General features: G+C 41.7%; 1 protein-coding gene and 1 long non-coding RNA gene across 14 annotated transcripts in view; one reads left to right on the top strand and one right to left on the bottom strand.

The window, feature by feature from the left end:
* The window catches only part of MBNL1 (muscleblind like splicing regulator 1), a 179,194-nt gene extending 155,932 nt beyond the window's left edge, over positions 1 to 23,262 (bottom strand). For 4 of the 13 annotated variants that reach the window (XM_053390304.1, XM_053390305.1, XM_053390306.1 and 1 more), the window contains exon 1: positions 22,832 to 23,262. The gene's annotated coding sequence lies outside the window, so the exon portion shown is untranslated. The remainder of the gene's footprint in view (positions 1 to 22,831) is intronic. The other 9 variants (XM_053390298.1, XM_053390296.1, XM_053390300.1 and 6 more) reach the window with 4 other exon arrangements.
* LOC128414674 (uncharacterized) lies at positions 21,888 to 22,655 on the top strand. The gene is made up of 2 exons (XR_008330705.1): positions 21,888 to 22,104; positions 22,608 to 22,655. It is a non-coding gene; the product is annotated as an uncharacterized LOC128414674 (long non-coding RNA).
* Positions 23,263 to 23,325: the final 63 nt, after the last annotated feature.

Below are 23,325 nucleotides of genomic sequence, written 5' to 3'. Positions count from 1 at the left end.
TAACCCATTGCAGGGCTGGGACTAGCAGCTAGTCTGATTTATATGTCTCAAAAGTCCTAAGAATGGGATTCCCCCCCCCCCCCATTTGCACTTAGAGAGAGGTGTAATTTTTCCTTCCTCATCCCTGACCAGAAAATGAAACACTCTGAAAAATGTCAGCACAGAGTGCTGGGTGGATGAAAGACTTGTCATTTTGTAAATCTGCCAAGATAGGGAGACTGCATGCAGGAAACTACCAAGTCAAGGCACAGGGCTCAGCTTAGCCTTCTCTTTGACATGCTATAATCTCGACGGAGCTTGAGGCTTTTCCACATTCAGATCTGGTCTACACATGGAGCAGAATGAGGTGGGAATGAATGGATAGGCTTTAAAGGTAGCACCAGGTTTCAGGTGGGAATCAAGTTTTAGGTCTCCCCTACGTCACAAACTCCCTGTAAGTAGGACACTAGCACAACAGGCACCAGGACAGATGAGAACAGCTCTTCCTAGTGTTCTAGTGTTGGCTATCGGAAGGGTTTTTTAAAAAATAAAAAATAGTAATAATGGGAGATTGTACAAAAATGGCATTCTAGATGATGATGATGATGATGACTACACCCCACCCATCTGGCTGGGTTTCCCCAGCCACTCTGGACATCTTACAGCATATCTAATAACTTAATAAAAACATCAAGCATTAAGAACCTCCCAATATAGGGCTGCCTTCAGATGTCTTCTAAAAGTTAGGTAGTTCTTTATCTCCTTGAAATCTGAAGGGAGGGCGTTCCACAAGGAGGGCGCCACTACCGAGAAGGCCCTCTGCCTGGTTCCCTGAAGCTTCACTTCTCGCGGTGATGGAACCAGCAGAAGACCCTCAGGGCTGGACCTGAGTGTCTGGGCTGAACGATGGGGGTGGAGACGCTCCTTCAGGTATACAGTGGTACCTCTAGTTATGAACTTAATTCGTTCTGGAGGTCTGTTCTTAACCTGAAACTGTTCTTAACTAGAGCCGTGCTTTCGCTAATGGGGCCTCTTGCTGCCATTGCGCCACCGGCACACGATTTCCGTTCTCAACCTGGGGCAAAGTTCTCAACTCAAGGTAACTCTTCCATGTTAGCAGAGTTTATAACCTAAAGAGTTTGTAACCTGAGGCATTTGTAACTCGAGGTACCACTGTATTGGGCTGAGGCTGAGCTCGGAAATGTACTGGGGTCCAGTGAAGATCCTTTAGGACTGGTGTAATATGGTCCCAGCAGCCACTCCCAGTTACCAGTCTAGCTGCCGCATTCTGGGTTAGTTGTAGTTTCCGAGTCACCTTCATTCTAGCCTATTCTGGCCCCTCCCGACATTTTGGACTAAAACGCCCATCAGCCATGCGCAATAGTCAGAGATGATGGGAGTTGTAGTCTACACCATCTAGAAAGCACCATGATAGCTACCATGAGCTCATTTTCCTGCCTGTGCAGATTAGACCTCTCCCGTGCAAAATATCCCACTCCACTGCATCCTGAATTGGCACAGTCCGGGTAGAAGAGAATGCTTTACCATTTGAGTCATTGATGGGAATTCAGACACCTAGCAGCAGAATTTCTGGGTAACCTGAAGATTTTGGGTGCCCAACAAATTATTTTGGATCAGTGATATTCTGCACATGCAGCCAGAAATAATCCAACACTTACAAGTGTTTAAACTATTCCGGTCACTTCTCTTACTTGGGTGAATCCAAGTGCTTGGATACTCTTCCTTGGAGTATTTAAGTGTTTTGAGAAGCTTACTTCCAATTGTGGTTCAAATTAGTTGTTAAAAATAACATCGCACCCTTTCCAATCTGTTATTGTCACTCGATGTAATTATAATAAGTTTGGGGAAACTGCAAACATGTCTCAGCAGCCATAATATCATTACTATGGAAACACTAACAAGGACTAACAGTCTTGGAGGCTTTTTCAATGCATACTAATTTAACTACCCATTATCTGCAATGGAAACTTGTGCAAGTCGATGTTTTCATGATACTGAGTTTCAGAATTTTTGTTTCTGCAATGCACACTTAGTAAGGAGCATGTGCTAACTTCTGGTGCTTACTTCACAGTGGACCTATGAGTGACTTAGTGGAGAGTTGCATATTACAGTCAGGATCCAAAGAATTAAAACTAGCACCTCAGCCCCAATTCAAATTTAGATGTGCGTCCCTCAAACACAAGGTCCTAGGTGTCACAAACACTATGTGTTTTGCAAATCGTTTTGAAACTCAGGAGTAGTTTCAAAAGCAGCTTTGTGATATGCCATGGGAGCAGATATTGTTCAAAGTGAAAAAGCAGAGGGAAAATCACAGTGGCTGTACACAAGTCGCTGGGAATGCCAAGAGAAGTTCCCGGCCTCTACTGTGATGGATGTGGGATTAAGCGATTCAAGTTTACTACAATTCAGAGTCATGGATCAAGAATTACACAGCACCGTTGTTGCATCTGCATTATGATACATGCAGCTGAAAAACTCAACATTTTGCAGTAATGTTGTATACAAGTCAGGTCTGATGAACTTGCTTTTAAATTCCATCAAATTGCTCAAAATAATAAATGTTTGTTGTTTATTATTTAAAGGATTTCTACCCCAACTTTGAAGGCAACCCCCCCACACAATAAAGCAATGCCAAAAGAATTAATAAATCATAAAATCACATAAAATCAAATACAGTGGTAACTTGGGTTAAGTACTTAATTCGTTCCGGAGGTCCGTTCTTAACCTGAAACTGTTTTTAACCTGAAGCACTACCACTAATGGGGCCTCCCGCTGCCGCCACATGATTTCTGTTCTCATCCTGAAGCAAAATTCTTAACCCAAGATAATATTTCTGGGTTAGCAGAGTCTGTAACCTGAAGCGTATGTAACCCAAGGTACCATTGTAAACTGTTTACTAAAAAACATCTGCCCAATTAATGAGCAGCAACAATACTCTCTTAGGAGTATTGAGTATTAGAGTTAGGGTTCTATACAACTAAGTAATGCTTACCCCTACTGAAATAAATGGACTTAAGTTAATCATGACCACTAATTTCAATGAGTCTACTCTGAGTATCACATAATTGGATATAACCCTGGGAGGAAACCACCTTCTAATCCTAATCCCTGCCATATTATGGCCAGTCACAGATAAAATACTCCTGGCCCTTGCCAGGAAATTGCACAATCTCCCAAAGAAATGTAATACCTCGGTTTTCGAGCGTCTCGGAAGCCGAACGATTTGGAACCCGGATGCCGAAAACCCAGAAGAGAACGCTCGCGTTTTCGAACATGCCTCGGAAGTCGAACGGCTTCCAAGGCGCTTTTCTCTATTGAAACTGCCGACTGCCCATTGTGCCTCGGTAGCTGAACATTTCGGAAGTCAAACCGTCTTCCGGAACAGATTATGTTCGACAACCGAGGTTCCATTGTACGTTGTTCTTATAGCATTGCATCCAATGTTGCATGAACAGAAAGCAGCTTGCACAACTGATCTTTCCTGTCCCCTCCTCTCTCTTGCACTTGCCTGAAAATCGCCCCTACCCTCCCCCCCCAAAAAAAACCTCCCCAGCGGCTTTGTGGTCCCTACCAGATATCCTGAACTATGTCATTCAGGCCTGCAGTGGGATGGGAGAACCACTGAAAAAGCAGTGGGAAAATGTTGCACCGGTGGAGTACAAAGTCCATCCCTTAGTCCCATTGTAGTTCTGGATGACACAGTCCCATGATGTGAGATAGCCCCTTCCCAAACCTCTGAAACGGCTTTTGGGGATATACTGGGGACTATATGGGGAGACAGAGAACAGAACACTCTATCTGCCTGCACAATATTAGATCATCAGGAAGGTTTCCCTTTTTTCAGATGTGGGTACAGCAGACAAATGAGCAAACATGAGGAAAGCAAACTGTCTAGGATGAAGCTGAGATGTGTGGAGCTAAGGATAAGATGCAAATCTGCGAGGGCTCGCAATGGAATTTTTGTAGAGGATGACCTGACTTATCCTGTAATTCCGCTATCATGCACCCAATTTGTAGCAGGACATTTTGGACAAGGATCAGGCTTATTAGCCATTTATAGACCCAACAAAACCCATGAAGATATACTCAGGGAGGCTGTAATCTTTATTTGTGAAAGGCTTACGATGAGACTATGATGATAGGAAGCTTTTGATGATAGAAGGTTTAATGACACAGTTATTATTCACACAAAGCCAGGCCAAAGTTTGTTGGAATATGCTGATTTCCACTGGTACCGGATTAAAGTAGCAGGCAAGGAAGCTGATCCTTAAAGCTTTTTGGAAAATGTATAACTCTTCCTTCTGAAAGCACATATGAGTCGCTCTAACACATAGGATTCCACTCCTCCCTCATGTAATACCTGCTGGGTGGTGTTATAGCTTTATTGGCTGAAACAATAAATATTTAACAACCCATACGGAAGAAAAGGGCCGTGGAAAGATGAGTCAAGTATAAAATTGCTTTAAAACCTAAATGTAAATTAACAAAAGGCCCCAAGGACCTGAATCAGAAGTAAAGGTGGCACGTCTTTCATATATATATTACAAAGGCAACATTTGCAGATGTATAACTTAAGCAATTTACCATTATGGAATGTAGAACACAGCAATGGCAATTTATCTAAACGCTGCTTTCAGAAAACCCAATTGCACATTCACAATAAGTTAATAGCACAAATCGCATATGTGAGGAAAGGTACATTTCAGAGATCTGCTGTCCTGGGACCACTTATGTGAGGTTAATCCTGTACTTAATGGTGTGTAGCTGGGAGATGACTTTCCAGAGCTCAATGTGGAATATTTCCCCTCCTGCAATTCTATAACGCTCGGAGTTCACTAGCAGCAGGAGGACAATTTGGTAATTTTTTGATCCAGGAACAAGAAAGCACTATGTAGACAAGCATGAACTAGTCAGCGTCTCAGTCATGCCACAACACTGAGTTAGAGAACATTAGTGAGCAGCATCTGACTAGTTCAGATATAAGTGGAATTTGGTTTCATGTGCTGCAATAAAGCTTGGATTCACCCTTCCCCAGTCTACCATTGGAGATCAGAAACAAACAACAGTTCCCTGTGAAGCACAAACACAAGAAACTGTGGTTGGTTGGTTGGTTTTAACCAGCCTTCCCCCTCCATATGTTCTGGACTACAGCTGCATTAGCCCTGACCACTGCCTATGCCAGTGGTGGCCAAACTTGGCCCTCCAGCTGTTTTTGGACTACAACTCCCATCATCCCTAGCTAACAGGACCAATGGTCAGGGACCGAGGCAGCTGGGAGTTTTAATCCAAAAACATATGGGGGGCACCCAGCTGGGGAGAGCTGATTTAAACTCCAGTTAATGAAATTACACTAGGAATAAACCATAGTTCCAGATCCTGGCTTGTTCTCTCTAACCATGGTATAAACCAACCACAGTTATCCAAGGTCACATGCAATGGGATACCACAAGAGTGGAGAGAGGAACGTGAGCCCAAGATTTGCTGCAGCTCTTTCACACGGTAGGAAACTGTGGTTTCTTGTTACATGTGAACCAGGCCAAAAAGCCACAGTTGCCAGCACACCTTGTAGTCTAATAACTGAGGCACGAAGACACTCAGCTGTACCTCGCCACTCTTGTACCTATTGGATAATAATGATGGCTTCCTCTACAGGGTTGTTGTAAGAGTTATTTAGTCAAATAATATTAAACAAGAAAAGTAGACTTTTTACAGCAAACCCAGGTACGGTTGCTTCAAAAATAGCATTCTTTTTTCCCAGAAAGTCTGCCTGAGTCACCAGACTTCTGATATTCTGCAGCATCTCCCCTGGAAAACAATACACAACCTATGAAGCACCCAGATGCAATTAATTCAAATAACTTTTCCTTCTCCTGCAGCAGTTTTATTAAGAGAAAGAACTAGATTTTCTTCCAGATCTGAGCTTGTAGGCGTCACTTGCCTCCTCACTTTACGCAGCAAAGGCATATCTATTGTTATAATAAAAGGAGAAACTATTTATAGCCGAGTTATCCAATGCTCTTAGCATGTTCTTCTATCTTCACAAAAGTGTTCACATTTAATAGAAAATCAAGTGCTGCAGTTCCTACGTAAATTATTTCCCTTATGAAAGCAAGGCTTCCCTTCCACACCTAACGCAAAATGGGTTTATTTTTAAGCCCAAGGGCCAAGCTCCAAAGGAGTGCGCAGAAACCAAGGTACTGCAGTTTTTCCTCTTCTTGGTCAAACAACCCCAGACAGGAACACTTTGTTGAATGTTCTCCTTGCCCGCTTCTATTTTGCAAAGCAATTGTGAGACCATGCCCAAACCTGCTAGAGCTATGACTGATTCCCACAAGCACCTGTGATGTTACTTGATGTGATGTGCCCACTGTGGAGTAAAATGTCTCTAGGTTCTGCAGGGACATCACCTACCTGAGCTGCCTGATGAATCCCCCTGGTCTGCTTGGGGCTTGAGCTGCTCCAGCACGACAAGATAAATCTTTGCATCATCAGCACACATTGCTCACCTCCACATCAAACGTTTAAAGCACTTGTACAGCGCCACCCACGTTAAAGATGGCTTTAAAAGAGAAATGGACAAAATCATGGAGGAGAGGAACACAGCCATCACCTTCACTGTCGGAGGTGGTATCCATCTGAATGCCAGTTTTTAGAAACCACAGGATGAGAGGGTGCTGCTGTGCTCCAGTCCTGCTTCGCACAGGCATCTGGTTGACCACCAGGATGCTGGACTAGATGAGTCCTCTGGTCTGATTCAGCAAGCTCTTCTTATGAACTCATACGTACTCAGATCACTAGCTGTTTACAAGCCTGGCAGTGACACTTCTCCACAGGCTAAAAAGGAAATTATGACTTCTCTTCAGCGACATGTGCAAACATAACACTGGAACCTATCGTGAAGCAATGAAACCACGTGAGCCGCTCTTCCAAGCTAGCATTGTACAAACTTTCCCTACCCAAATATTTCCTGCCTGCATGCCTTCCGTAAGCACTTGGCACTCAACCTTGGCCTTCTGCATTTTCGCACTTCAGGCAACCCCTCCCTTTATTATATAATTAAATAATCTCCATTAACATCACTACTGGCATTGCATCAGACAGACGTTCCAACTGGTAATTAAATCCAACTTCTAAACTATAGGATACAGAGGAAAGCAAAATGTTATATTGTCAGCATGTGACAATAACGTAAGTGGATCTCATCTTTACATGACGTATCCTTAAGGATCATCTAGAAAGCAATTTGTTGAATTAAACAGTTTGGACAATCTTCCGTATGCACGCAGAATATTATTTTTTCAGATTGCTACCGGCTGCACTACTGACATTCCCAGTAGGTATGAGTGGGAAGAGTCCATCCTGTCCTTGCAGAACAAGTGGATATAAAAATTATGGGATGCATTGATTATGCAAACATTAACTTGTCAAGTCAGAGCAGCTCAAGGCCAAGGTAAACAAAAAAAGGAATAACTCTCCCCCTTTCTGTCCTATGTTATTATGCCCTTACAATATTATTTTCCTCCTTGCCAAGATTTATTGAATGAAGATAACAATGGTTCTACCATGTTCTCCCTCTATATAAAGTCAAACCTTGAAATTTTTAATTGTCTTTACCTGCTTCCATCTATTGCTTGAGTGACTGTGCATTAAGTGTTTAAAAACATAACCAAATGTCATTTGATTCTTTTCTCTCTCTCCTTAAGAAAAATAAAAGGCAAACCCTTGAAAAGTACCTAGTTTTAAGCTATTTCTAATCTAGGGTACTCAGTGCAGTTACACCGCGTAATATCCAAAGTTTGCGGCATCCTGCTGAACATTCATCCAATGGAGATTCAGCAGGAAACATTGCTTTTCCACTTTTAATAGTGGAATAGCTGCTGTTTGCTCTGGCATAGTTAGGAGTGAATTTGAAGCTGACTGTCTGCACCTTTGGTCGTGTGTCGCTGTTATGAGAGAGTGCAGGGTTTTCTTTTCAACACTAATGGCAGGTTGTGCCCAAATTGAGAGAGGTTCTGTGGTGGTTGTCACGCTCCATACACATCCTTGGGTTCCTCCAGTTATGAACATGTTGACACACTGGGCTATAGATATAGGACACGATATAGATTTTCATCTTTGGAAAAACTTTGGAAGAGTGATCTGAAATTTACAACATGTTATTCCTTGAAGGAGAACTACCTGAAAATGATTTACAGATGGTATCTAACTCTGATGAGACTTGCTAAGATTGGTAAGTCTGAATCAGGTAAGTGTTGGAGATGTAATGAGACTGAGGGTATGTTCTATCATATGTGGTGGACCTGTAAAAGGGTAAGAGAGTATTGGGAAATAATTTATAATGTGCTGAAAAATGTGTTTTAAAGTACTTTTTTTTAAAAAAAAGAGTCCTTTTTGTTGGGGATTAACGCAGATGGAAATTTCCAGGTGTCAAAAAAGGCTATTTATGTATGCCACTACTGCAGCTCGTGTTTTGTTAGCCAAAAATGGAAAACGAACGAGGCCCCAACCAAAGAAGAATGGCAACTTAAACTGATGAAAAATGTGCAGCTTGCAGACCTAACATATAGAATAAGAGAACAAGAAAAACATACGTTTAAGGAAGATTGGAAAATGTTTATTGACTATATGGAGGGAAATTGTGTATATCTGAATATACGGGCAGCATTAAGATAAATTCAACAGTGTAAATAAGTTTTGATGGATGTTATAACAGAATATCGAATGGTTTAGTTTATATAAAATATGCAGGGATTTATGTTGTGCAAAATGAACCATGGAAAGAGAGGAAGGGAAGTCATTGATATTTTAAGTGAATATTATAAAATGTAAAACAGAAATTTAATAAAAATTATAACAAAAAAGAGAGTTACGAACATGTGTGTATGAAATTGAAGCACAATAGTCCAGAATTCTAATCTTGTGGGAGTATAGATTAGAAGAGGAACTGCATATCCGCAAGAACTATGGATAACATGGTTATTGCGATGAATATTTTTTTTCTGCAGCTAATTATTGCTGTCATTAGCAGAACTTTGCCTCAGTACCATCCTCTCCATCTGCCATAATTCTCCTCTGAACCAAGCTCATAAACTGGGAGGCTCACACCATTCAAAGGTAAGTGGCAGAAAACAAATGTTTCCCAAACTATGCTCACCCACCCAATCCCCTCCACAAATGAAAAGGTTGAGGATCCATTCTGGATCTTTCACAAAAGGCGGATCTTTTGCAGTAGGAGAAAAGGCCTTTTTCTGGTACACTGTTCCGGAATACTAGCTGAATAATGACAGCACCGTGTGGCAGCATGCCAAAAATCCCCACCTCCCTCAGAAAAGCAAGAAAGAAAAGGAAAAAGCAACTAAATTGGTAAGTGCAGGAAGGTCCCAGCTCTAGAAAAGGAGGAAGACAGAAGGAATGCAACAAATTATGCCAAACACAATCCGTATTGAACACTGTAAAATAAGAACAACTCCCATGACAATCAGTGTTAGTATCTAAATATCAGCAATGGATGAGGAACACCAGGACCTCTCTGAAGAGCTCAGGCTTACATCTGGTTGTGTTCTTCCATATTTAGCACAACATGAAACAACTGTAATTTTCTAAAGGAAAATTAAGCACAGGTTAATCAGTGGAATCACAAAGGGCTTTCCCCTGAAATGACATGGGGATTAGCCAGGGAGTGGTGAGTCTGTGGTTCTCAAGATGTTGGTGGACTGTAGCTGTCATCATCTCTACCCACTGGGCATGCTGACTGAGGTTGATTGGCACTGGGAATCCAACCACATCTGGAGGGATGCAGGTTCCACACCCATTTCTCTAAGCAAATGTGCTGATGAGTTGGGAGTTACATTTACAAGAGACAAAAACCTGTTGACCATCATTGCCAGCAGAAGTGCATACAGACTTAGGCTCAGCAATGAGCTACACTTCCATCAAACTCTTTTGAGGTCAACTCAGCACAGGATTAACAAGGGCACTTAGGGTACATTTTTAATAATATTTTATTTATCTTTCAGGAAAACGACAGGGACACCGTCTAAACGTTGATATTACTTTGTCAAATCTATGGCAGATCTAAGGCATGTGACTTATTACTTTGTTATTCTCAGTGAGCTAAGCAAACAAAACTTAAGACTCTATTTAACTTCTGGCACATGGAAGTCTGAAATTCTAGAAACAAAGTGTCTTTATACGCAGTACAGAAAATGTGTTGCAGTAAGATAAAAGAGCACACTTATTTTTTAAAAGTAGTGCAGTCTACAGATAGGTTGCTTTAATTAACCTGGCGCTAAATTAATGAATGGTTATATTCTGAAACCTGAAACGACTCTTTTTTGAGGCAAGCGATATATATACACTGTCAGTCAAAACATTTAAAAAATACAAGAAACAAAAAGAAATGAAAATATTAAGAAATTTGCCTAGATAAATAGATTGTGGCAAATGTCCATAACACAGACAGTACAAGTCTTCAGAGACTGCAACATAACCCACAAACCATGATCCACAAACTACAAACCATGGTTTGGGGACAATTTGCATGTTCTCAAAGGGCTCCGTGATATTTTACCCAAGAGGGTCAGGTTACTATGGAGAACTGCTGTTTGTGTACTGATATAGCGGCAGATTCCATTGTTCATGGTAGATGATGAACATACGACTACGACTACCAATGGGAAAGTACGAAGCTATCCATTCTCAGGCTGCTTTGAGACCACACTGAGTCCAGCCTTCTTGCAAAATGTAAATTGGTCCTTAGTTTTTAAAAAATCAAAAAGGGTCTTGAATTTGTCGATTACCAATTTATCTCTAGCATAACCAAGTAGGTTCTAAATGAATAATGTATCTTAGTGAGTGTCCAAAATTTGACGAATACTGGATTTATGTGCAAATATTAAGACTCACCCCCAGATGAATTATGCTGTGCCTGGGGAGAAACTATTGTCTCACTTTTGGGACATGAAAAGCAAATGCTGACAATCAGCATCTAGGTGCCTGCCAGCATCTACCAGCATGTTTCTGAAATGTCAGACATTTGCAAAATTTGTCTGGGATTGCCTGCATTCATGTGTGAACAACAACATTCATCCATTTTTGAGCACTCACTGTAATATCTACACAGATATGCACAAGAAACAGGCAATTGATATGCTGATGGGCAAACCATGTTTATACATACACACACAGAGGAACATAAAAGAAATGGTGTGATACTCCCCCCTGAAAAGTAATGGCCTCATTCAGATGTAATGAGAGGGCGCTACAGGGAGCCTCAGCCATGTGCAGTCTCCCGTCTCCTCCTCTTCCTCCAGAACAGCTGCTAGGAGGCATTCAAACTCACTTCCATTTTGTATTAGCTGCAGCTTGCTGTGTTGCCCAAACCCACAGAAACTTGTTGCTAATCTTTAACTGCGGTTTCTTGAAGCATGAAAACGTCAAGCCATCGTTTACGAAGCTCGTTTGTTTCAACTAACCATAGTTAAACCAGGTTGAGGGTTCAAGTGACACATTGGGTTCATCGAAAATGGAAGGAGAAGCCCCAGATTTCTCCATGGCTGCACCAGAGTAGGGGACAAATACAACCCCTGTGATTATGAAATAGTCTGTCATGTGCCAGGAGGGGAAATGAAGCCAGGAACTGTGGCATTATTGACTCTGAATGGTTATAAACTTCGTGGCCGCACTATTAGACATGTGCATGTGAGTGTGGCAATAGAATCACACGAATGAGGTGGGCATGTTTTTTAAATACTTGAGACCTTAATGGACTGATTTCTCTGTCCACGTGACTGTTGCTGCTATAGCATGGGTTTTTATTTATTAAGCCTTATTTATTAAGGAGGGAGGAGTACACAAGTCCAAGATTTGGACCACTGAACATTAAACCATGGTTGGTGCTACTTCCAAACACAACCGAAGAGTGAACAGGATATTTGCTTGGTTTCTGCTCTTCCACATGACATGAAGGAGAAATATTGTTCCAGGTTGCTAGCGGAACAAAGTCCCAGTGTCCTTAATGGCAATAAAAGAACAGACAGATTCCAGTTCATTGCGGCTCTCACAAGGAAACCGCCTGAGTTTGCCAAATTATTTAATTGTTACAAAAATAAGGTTTCTAACTCGGTAAAGGTGAGAATATGCAAGTCATCTCCTGCATCTCAGCTGCAGGGCAGAATTGATGAAAGGAAATGAGGAATCATTCGAGTTAGACTGCACCAGCTGAACGGTGACCAATTGTATGCAAATGATATGACACAGTTTTAAGGGACAACGTCCAGCAGCACAAATCACCAAAGATATTTTGCAGAGCAAAACTTGACTCCCATGTAATAATGATCTTTGGAAAACATAGTTTTTAATTTAATGTAAATACCATAAGATTTTGATTTTGACACACAAGAAAAAAGTACATATAAGATAAGCTCTGGAGAACAAATACTTATGGTGGCAACAACTTTTAACCTAAAATGTATTTTTATTCCATTTTTTCACCTTCTATTTCTCCTCAGGAGAATGATAGTGGTGGAGAAATGAACTAGCTATTCTAGTCATCAGGAGGCGTTAAGGCCTGTCTACCTAATCACAGGGGTTATTTGCTACATTTTCCTGCTACCTCTCTATTAAATTTCACAACAGAAGCTTTTACATCTGAGCATATAAAAAACAGAAATCCAGAGGTATATTTACACAGGCAGCCGATGTAATGGCGGCTAATGCCATACACCAGAGAAGAAAGCAATGCAGCTTTTCTTTGCAAGTCTCCTTTTAGCCACAGTCTGCTCTGTGCAATAATGCATCCCTTCTGAGCAGCTCATATTTCAATCCATATAAACTGAGTTTCAATCCATAAATCAAGTCTGCTCCCAGAAACCCAAAATAGTAGCCACAGTAAGGCTGTTATTAGTTAATGCTGCTTCACAAACTGTCCACGTACTGAAAAGCAAAACAACACAGCTCCTAGTAATTTGGACAGTCCTGCAATATTTGCACACCCCTGATGGAGCTTTCCCATCCCCTCCCAGTCCACTTATTCAGGCCATAGCTAGAAGTAAACAATCAGTTCCAGAAATAAGGGGATGCCATTGCTTTTGAGTTTCTCAGGCCACCAGATCACATTCCTGTGCATAGGCTATGAGCTGCTTTTCCCATGCCCATCCACAAACATCATCAATAACAAAACTGTCCAAAGCCAATTTGCAAAAAATTCAAAAGTCGCTCTGTCATTGAGGGAGAAATTCTATACACAAGAAGCTGCCTTAGAGCAAGCCAGTGCCAATTAAGCCAGCATAAAGTTACACTCAACATCCACCAAGCTCAGCTGGGAGGGAGGAGATATGCTGGCATTTTTTTATTCTATGTCCGGCTGAGCTGAAGGTGCAGGAGTTAAGCCAATGTAGCTCAGCTGTGCCGGGAGATCCACTGGATCCTAAGCCACTCATCCCAACAGGGATCCTTGCTGCAGGAATGCTACCTGAGGCTGCAGTCGTAATAGGCATTCACATGGGAGTTAAGTCTCAATGAACTCAATGGGACATCCTTCTCATTGCAGATACGCTATTATGTTATTTTTGGATTATAGGTGACTAATATTTTATATAATAGCATGATTCCTGCGACTGTAATTTGCTTTAACTATTTTTATTCTGCATTATAAAATGCTGCAACCCTCCCTGGGACCTGCTGGTAGAGGCTAGATAATAACAAGTGTGTATTTGAATGTGTTTGTGTATGAAACTGGTCTTGTACAGTATTTCATTTCTTTAAAAATCTAATAATTAGTATTATCACCAATAATAATAATAGGATTTCACTAAGTCAGGTAGCCTTTCTTATGCACAAAAATGAGGCTGAGATTCCCCCCCCCCCGCCCTTATTTGTGCCATATCAAATGAAGATTGACCCATGTCGCTAAAAGCCCAATTCACACTGTGCCATAGAATCACAGAACTGTAGAGTTGGAACAGACCACAAGGTTAATCTAATCCCACCCCTTGCAATAATCTTTTGCCCAACGTGTGTCTTGAACCCACGACCCTGAGATGAAGAGTCTCATGCTCTACCGACTGATCTGATGAACCCGTTCTCGCTGAAGAGGATGGGAGTACATCCATACCACAGCGGCAATGTCACTTAGCTCGGTTATATACAGGTGATACTCAGAAAATTAGAATATCGTGGAAAAGTTCATTTATTCCAGTAATTCGACTTAAAAGGTGAAACTAATATATGAGATAGACTCATGACATGCAAAGTGAGGTATGTCAAGCCTTTATTTGTTATAATTGTGATGATCATGGAGTACAGCTGATGAAAACCCCAAATTAACCATCTCAGAAAATTAGAATATTAAATGAAATCAGCAAAACAAGGACTGCAAATAGAGCAATATTGGACCTCTGAGAAGTAGAAGCATGCATATGTACTCAGTACTTGGTTTGGACCCCTTTTGCATCAATTACTGCCTCAATGCGGCATGGCATGGATGCTATCAGCCTGTGGCACTGCTGAGGTGTTATGGAAGACCAGGAAGCTTCAATAGCAGCCTTCAGCTCTTCTGCATTGCTCGGTCTCATGTCTCTCATCTGACTCTTGGCAATGCCCCATAGATTCTCTATCGGGTTCAGGTCATGGCCAATCAAGCACAGTAATCTCACGGGCACTGAAGCAGTTTTTGGTACTTTTTTTTATAAATTTTTTATTAAATTTTTCCATAATATCTCCAATCATACAATTTGCCAAATCACATATTTTGACTTATTGAACCTCCCTCAACTCCTCTGACAATCATCCGTAGATAAATTTCTATCTTCACATTCCTTAATTATAATATCGCCTTTAAGTAAAATTTTTCTATCCTCATTTACATTCTTGCAATATTCCTTATTATTTCACAAAGCTTCTTTAAAACACACTAGCGTTGTTTGTTCCTCACATACAGTTTTCAAATATTCTCTAAATTTTCCCCAGTCCTCTAGGAACTTCTGGTCTCTTTGAAGTCTGATTTTTCCAGTTAATTTATCCAGTTCTGCATAGTCAGTTAGTTTTGTTCTCCATTCTTCCAAAGTCGGTAGTTCTTCTTGTTTCCATTTTTGGGCCATCAATATTCTCGCTGCTGTTATTGCGTACTGAAAGAGTTTACAGTCTCTCTTATTTATTTCATTTTTAGTTATTCCCAGTAAGAAGGTTTCTGGTTTCTTTACAAAGCTATATTTCAGCATTTTCTTTAACTCATTATATATCATTTCCCAGAACCCCTTCACCTTCTTACACTCCCACCACATATGAATAAATGTACCCTCTTTCTCTTTACATTTCCAACATTTGTTACAGATTTTGTACATTTTTGCCAATTTAACTGGTGTCATATACCATCTGTACCAGGTTTTGGTACTTTTGGCAGTGTGGGCAGGTGCCAAAGTCCTGCTGGAAAATGAAGTCAGCATCCCCATAAAGCTCGTCTGCGGAAGGAAGCATGAAGTGCTCCAAAATCTCCTGGTAGATGGCTGTGTTGACCCTGGACTTAATGAAGCACAGTGGACCAACACCAGCTGATGACATGGCTCCCCAAATCAACACAGACAGTGGAAACTTCACCCTGGACTTCAAGCATCTGGCATTGTGTGCCTCCCCATTCTTCCTCCAGACTTCCTTCCTCCTTGGTTTCCAAATGAGATGCAAAAGCTGCTCTCATCAGAAAAGAGATTTGGGGAGTAATGCCATCAGCTGGTGTTGGTCTACTGTGCTTCATTAAGTATATTAGTTCCATATATTAGTTTCACCTTTTAAGCTGAATTAGTGAAATAAATGAACTTTTCCATGATATTCTAATTTTCTGAGTTTCACCTGTACACAGTGTCTAACCCTTGGAAGCGGGTTGAGACATCCACATTACTGTGGAAGGAAGAGCTGCTCAAAGGGTTTCAGCACATGAGAAACTTCACAAACCTAGCATGCTTGAAAGCATACTTGTTTGCCACATGTTCTGTTGCAAGAATGCCCTGGAAACTTTTTTTATGATGAAGCAACCTGCAAGCGCAATGAATAAATAAAGGGTCACGGAGCCCACTGGATAACACGATGTGAGAAATGATACTTCAAACCTAGGATGGCTGCAAAACAGATTGCAGGACGCAGCAGGTGGGATTCTCTGAAAGCCCAGGTTTCACACAAATGCACAAGCCTGTTTCACAGTGTGAAAATGTAGCTGTGACGTTCGTGTAAGCATTTGCAAACCTGATCGGCAAACCTTATTTTTATTTTATTTTATAAAACCAAAGTGTCCCTCGATATGCATATTTTTAGGATGGATTACACAAGAAATGATAAAACGAAGAAACAGCACCACCAACATCTTATCTCCTTCCCCCCATGTTCAAAAGCAATAGAACAGGGAACCAACACACCCGTAATCCATATAGCTAAATGCATGCAGAATCTAGAGCAGCATCTCTCAACCTAGTGCCCTCCCCCCGCCATGTTCCTCGACATCAATTCCTATCACCCCTGACTATGAGCCATGCTGGCTGGGGCTGATAAGAGTTGCAGTCCAAAACATCTGGAGGAGACTAAGTTGGGGAAGACCAAACTAGAGTGCAAGACTAGGGCTTAAATTGCTTCTCTGCCATGAAGTTCACTGGGTAACCTTGAGCCAATCGTGCGCCAACCTTGGATGTCACTCAATGCTTGCTCATTTTTCTATTATTGTTGTTGTTGTTGTTGTTGTTTTTAGGTCATGATGGGCTGATCTCCTTGGGGACAACAAGTGGGAAGAAAAGTATTTCAAACAACCCACTTCACAGGGCTTGGATAGTGGGGGAAGAAGTACCATGTGTGCCACCTTGAAGTCAGTGTTAGAAATTAGCCAGGAGCCAGGCATGTTTTGCTACTGGCGCGGGTCTAATTATGATCACATGGAGATCTCTGGAGGCTAGGTTGGTGACTGACATCTCCATCTGGCTGGCCCCTCCAAGTTTCTTAAGCAGGTAAGCAGAAGAGCTTATTTATTGCATTTATTTCCCAACTTTTCCTCTAAGGAGGACATGGTTCACCACCCCACTCCGCAGTTAATCCCAACGACAACTCTGTTAAGAGGCTGTGACTGGCCCAAGGTCACCCAGTTAACTTCCTGATTTGAACCCCAATCTCCTAGGTCCTAGTCCGACACTCTAACCACTGCACCAGACCATCTTCCTGGAGTACCTCTTCTATGGGGTAGCTATATAAATGAAGTAGGTAAATAAATATGGAGAAAGCAAAGTGTCACTTAGAGAAGGGTCTGAAATATTTTCCTTGAAGGTTGAATTTGTTTTATTCTGGGTTGTTTTATTTGATGTTTTAATGTGTTGTAAACCATGTGGAGACTTTTTCTTTAAAATATAAAGTGGTACAGAAATTAAATTAATAATAATAAAATAAAATAAAATTCCAACTGCAAAAGTCACCTAGACATTCTGTTGTGGCAACCATAATCTAGGATTCAGATGCCATTTGGCAAACATATATATATATATATATATATATATATATATATATATACATATACATATACATATACATATATATATATATATATATATATATATATATATATATATGAGAGTTTCAAACACAGCTATAAAGTGCCAAGATATGAAGGATTACCAAACCTAGTTCTGCAACCCAAAGGGGCCTGTGAGCATCTTGAGCTCCTCAAACAGCCACCACATGGGAAATGGCTTTTGAAGCAAAAAGATGCTTTTTAAAACCTGTTTGCAATATGGCCTTATGGAGTCAGCCGAGTCTGCTGTTCAAAAGGAGGTGACATTAAAAAATTCCAGTGGGTATGTTCAAACTTCTGTACGTTCTTGACACAGCTCTAAGGATCCTGGCCTTAAACTCTGTGCCTCATAGAAGCCAAGAAATACTTTTCAAATATACAGAGCCCTATACTGCTATAATCCTAAACATGCTCAATAGAACTGGGCAGTTCTATCTGTATATATCATTATTATTATTATTATTATTATTATTATTAATTTATTTATTTATTGAACTTATATATTGCCCTGTAAACTTAGGGATCGCATCGCTCCATCCCTCATGCAAACACAATTCGCAACCCGCGCAACAAACAAGGCCCAAAGCCTCTGTCTATCCAGCACTTCAGGAACTCAAGCCAGTGGAGATGTTACACGTTGCATAATGATCTGCAGCATGAGAAGAAAAAGGTCAGCAAAATGCCCCTCTTAGGTTTACACAATAAATGACTGATCTCTTCTTCCGACACCCTGTTTAAGAAATGGATTTTCAAGGATCTTCTCAACCTTATCAAAATGATTTAACGCAGAAACACTCCATTGCACGGTACTCTGGCCTTAATCACTCAAGAAGGAACTGTTTAGCAGCGAATACGTAAAGAGGTGCTCTGAAGAAACAGTAATTCTAAATAATAATGGAATCCAATTAGGGTGCCTGGAACATTTATAGGATAACCTGGTTTTATACGTTCTCTAGAGTTGCCAAGGAAAGAAGGTGACTGTGATTTTCCAATTGTCTTCTACATTTCCCCCCACCCTGGTACCGGCTGAAAAAATCTTAGGGCCTCACACTGGTCCTCTCGAAGATGCAGTAAACGTGAACCAACAGGCAAAAGCATACTTTTATCCCAGAAATTTGAGAGTGGTGCAGAGATGTAAGCTCTGAATCAGTATGTGGGAGGCGCAAGTTTGAATTTCTTTTCTGTCAAGGATCGTTTGTGCATTGCAAGGTGGAGTATGTGTCATCTGCACAAAAACAGGGCAAATGTTACATGAAATTTGCATGTGATGATTTATAGGTATAGATGTGAATTTTCAGAATTGCTATTATTTAAATTGAAATGCAATGCACCGCACAGCAGTGGGAAATAATAATAATAATAATTATTATTATTATTATTATTATTAATTATTTATACCCCGCCCATCTGGCTGGGTTTCCCCAGCCACTCTGGGCAGCTTCCAACAAAATATTAAAATACAATAGTCCATCAAACATTAAAAGCTTCCCTAAACAGGGCTGCCTTCAGATGTCTTCAGAAAGGCTATGATCTGATATCCTGTGTGCCTGATCTGTCTTGCTGACTCCTGATGGCCAACTTCAATGCCACTCTTGTTCTCCTCTGTCACCTTTAAGCTGAGCTTGCACCAGACAGCCTGTCAAGTAGACGGCTTCTTCAAACACAGGACTGCCTTCTGTAAACTCTAGCCACGGAGCTGCAATGAGGTGTTCCGAAATCTTGAGGTACCATAAGAACAAAAAAATAAGCACACTCATCCACATATTTATTCATTTTTTTTAAAAAAAAAAAACTTCCATTAAACTCCCCTTCTGAATTGGGCCTTGAGACAATTGTCTAGTTCAGTCACCACCTTGGGCTGATTGCTCAACCATGGTTGGGGGAGATGGGCTTCAAGGCTCCACCATTGCCCTTCTTCCTCTTCCTACATGAATCCCTCCTTTCCTAGCTACCACAACATTTGAACCACGCTACCTCTGGTTACCACTGCACAAGGTCGTTCCCCACAACCACCTCAAAACAAGGATCAGGAACCCAGTTTCAAATTCTGATTTGAAAGTCAACTAGGACCAGGAGCCAAAGTTCAGGGATGAGGGCCTTCCAGATGTTGCTTCATCCCTAACAACTGGCCATGCTGTTTGAGGCTGGTGGGAGCTGGGCATCCCACAAGATCGGGAAGGCCACAGGTTCCACACTCCTGCTATAGTTAATCTGGGTCAGATGTTTCAGCAAACTATAACTCCTTGTCGCTAACCAAAAAAAGGGAAGAAGGGAAAGCAAATGAGAAGCCAGGGGTGGCAGAGGAGAAGGAAGGAAGGAAGAATCAGAGAAGCCCACAAAGCACTCCAGATATCTAAATTAGGCCAATATTGAATTGTTATCACTGCTTTTGAAGAGGGCTAGAATTTAATCTGCTTTTCAACAAAAGCACCCTCTTATGCGGATACAATAAAGGAAGAGCACGCAGCTTATCTTCTACCTATAATTAATGTGCACGGTCCTTTTATCACTTTCCCCCTCTTCCTCCACCCACCTTTTATTCTCTCACCTTTGACCTATATCAAAATTTTATGATCATTCCATACACATTTTGCCACATTTCCTTGAAACAGCACGCCTGCAAGTCTCTATCAGCTACTTAGGTAGCCTGATCAGTCCTTTTGCCATAAATGCTTAGCAAGTGAAGGAGCGCTACCAATTTCTGCAGCAGCATTAACTATTCTGCTATTTATGAAATCTCACAGCACAACTGGATAGGTGTCTATTCAAAAGTAAATCAATAGGGCTTATTCCCAGAAAAGGCAGTCTAGGACAACAGCCTTGGTATGTGTTTATTGTAGTTGGAGTAGACAAATTACTCCTATTAAAATGTCTACTCACAGGCAAGCCCCACCGAGTTCAATGGGACTTACTCCCGGGTAAGTAAGGTATAGGACCAAGGCCTAAATAAACATAAGGAACAAAATGCCTCCAAAATCAGATCCGCTCGCAAAGACACTGTGTTTATCCCAAAACACCCTATGTGAGCAGTTGTAACTGTATTTCCCAAAGTAATTTCCAGACACTGCTGCCCAGGTGTATGAGCTCGGATGAGACTCCCTGAAGTTCTCTTTAGTCATGGTGGGGCAGTTGTAAGATTTTGCAACAGGATTGCTCAGTCTCCTTTATATACAGGCCACTGAAAATCCCTTAAGCAACACCATTCCCTCCCCCCACACGCATCTAACTCTGAATTCATATCTTCCCTACTGCAACAATTAACCGATTATACTGGCTGTTTTCACTTTCCGTCTTTAGGACATGTTCAGATGATTGACCACATGACTTTTCGTCCACATCGAAAGGTTTTCAGCTGTTGTGAAAATCCTTGCGAACTGACAGATAGCTCTCCTTTGCCCTGCCTGGCGATGTACTGCTTAAAAAATTGCAATACGCAGCCAAGCACCAGAGGAAATAGGAGTATCTTGGAGACTTCGAATTATATTCCTAACTGAACAGTCAAGCTCTATCTAAAACACTGATAACGATTCCTCAAAACATGTAAACATTTGTAAAGTCAGTATATATAACCACACAAGTTGAATACAGAAAGCCCGATGAAGAGGCCTAAAAACCTGCAAACTAATGTTCTCCTAATATAGAATATACAGACTCAGTATTACATTATATATAATGTATATATTCTCAAGATGAGTATGTATTATTTATCTTGTGAACTGCCCTCTGACCTTTGGATGAAGGGAGGTATACAAAGTTAATTAATTATAATTAAGATGGCACAGTTTTGATAAACTCACACAGATTCTCTCTCTCTAAAAAAAAAATTCCCTTAAGAGTTTTGATCACTTTAGGAATAACCCATGTCTGCCAACAATTCACTTTTAGGATTTAAGAAGCTCTGTATCTACCAGGGAGTGAACTGGCTCTTTCTGCCTACCTGTGCCAGTTAACTACTTTGGAGACAAGACTGTACACTGCACCACAGTTAACATCCCCCTAGAGAAACCTGAATCATAATGTTTTCTCATGATGCAGTGCTATTAACAAATTCCTGCCCATTAAAGGACACACAATCTGATCTCTCTGTCTCTCTCACAGACACTTCTGGATTTAAAATATAATCAATAGGATGGGTTTTAAAATGCTATTTCATTCCTTATAAAGGCAAACATGCATATATCAAACTTCAGTTACTATGTGCCACGTACAGTTGAGCGCTGGGGAAATTTGTGTTGTTTATTTTATAAAAGCAAAACAAAACTTCCCCACCCTTTGGGGAGGGGGGTTTCCTGCCCTACCAACTTGTGCAAAAGCCCAAAGATCCCAAATGACAGCGCCTTCCATAAAAGGAAGCCCAGCCAGAGATGGCACCCACCATTTATGTGCAGGAGGCGAGAAATTAACCTCTCCGCAAACACATTTGGCCCACTTTTCAAAAAGGAAAGTGAGACTGAACTGGCGGGCGAGTGAGTCTACTACCCTTTCCCGAAAATCAGGATGGGGAGGAAACACCTTGCAAGGAAACCAGCCTCAAACCCTGCTGGACCTTGTGGCAATGATGGCTTGCGGTAGGTAGCTGGGGCTGTGAAATGGGAGGGTTGTCAAAGTCCCGTGGAGGAGGAGGAGAGAGAGCCGGTGCCCGGTCTATAATAAGAGGGCATTGCAGCACACAGCCAAGTTCAGGGGGGCAATTTAAGCTTGGAAGAAAGGTCAAGGAGTGATTGGGAGGGAGACCTTTCCATGCACCTGCTCAAGCCGGTGTCTCCAGGCTTCCGTGCGCGCGCGCGCGCCTGTCTCTCTCTCTCTCCCTCTCCGTGTGTGTGTCTGGTTACGTGCGTAAAAGACTGCAAAACTGCACGACTCTGCAGAGCGATATAGGCGCGCACGCACGGGCAGGAAGCGGCTGCTCGAAGCAGAACTGCAGCCCCTGCTCCCTTCCTTTTTAAATTAAAAATTAAAAAAATCTCTGAGGCGCGATCGGAAAGCCTTGAAGTGTCTAGGGGGTGGGGGAGTAGAACAATATCCCTGCACTTCTTAAAATCTCACTTCCTCCCTCCTCTCCTTATTTTAGCCACCACCGGGTGTGTTGTTTGGAAAGCATGGTGTTTAAATAAAAATTTTTAAAAACCCCACTACCACCACCTCTAGCCCCGATCTGCCAAAACCTGAAGGATCGGCGACATGTCACGACGGCGACAACGCGATCGTCGAAAGCCAGATGGCGATGATGAAAGAGAAGAAGGAGAAGAAAAAGGCGCGGGGTTAAAAAATAAAATTAAAACACGCTCTTCTTACCTCTCACATTTCCTTCCAGAGGCAACCATCAGATTGTAGACAGATCGACCAAGGCATTGTGGGGGATTCGCGAGAGAGGATGACCAAGAAATTGGGAGGAGAAAAAAACACCCAAAAAAAAAAGAAAAAAAGAAAAGGGGGGAAAGGAAAAAAAAGATGGGGACTTGTCACACGCCTCCGTCACAGTGGCATTCTCGTCGCCCCAATCCTCATGCAACTGCAGTGCAAAGGGGGGGAAGCAGAGGAGAGCGAGCGAGCGAGCGCGCGCGCGAGAAAGAGAGAGACAGTTGCCGACGGCTGTGCGCTGCACACTCTTATCTGTAATGTCTGGTTTCCGCTGCTGCCTGCAACCGCCCCTCCTCCACGCTGCAAAAAACCCCGACCAGGAAGCGGCTGGGCGTACTTTGTGGAGCCTGCAAGAATGCACACGGAGGAAGGAGGGCTTGCATTTAAAAAATAAATAAATGTGTACGTGTTTTAATTTGGGGAAGAAA

This window comes from Podarcis raffonei, chromosome 5 (assembly GCF_027172205.1).
Source record: "Podarcis raffonei isolate rPodRaf1 chromosome 5, rPodRaf1.pri, whole genome shotgun sequence".
In the NCBI taxonomy this organism is placed as follows: domain Eukaryota; kingdom Metazoa; phylum Chordata; class Lepidosauria; order Squamata; family Lacertidae; genus Podarcis; species Podarcis raffonei.
Note: the sequence above shows the minus strand (reverse complement) of the source record. Positions and strands in the feature narration are given on the sequence as shown.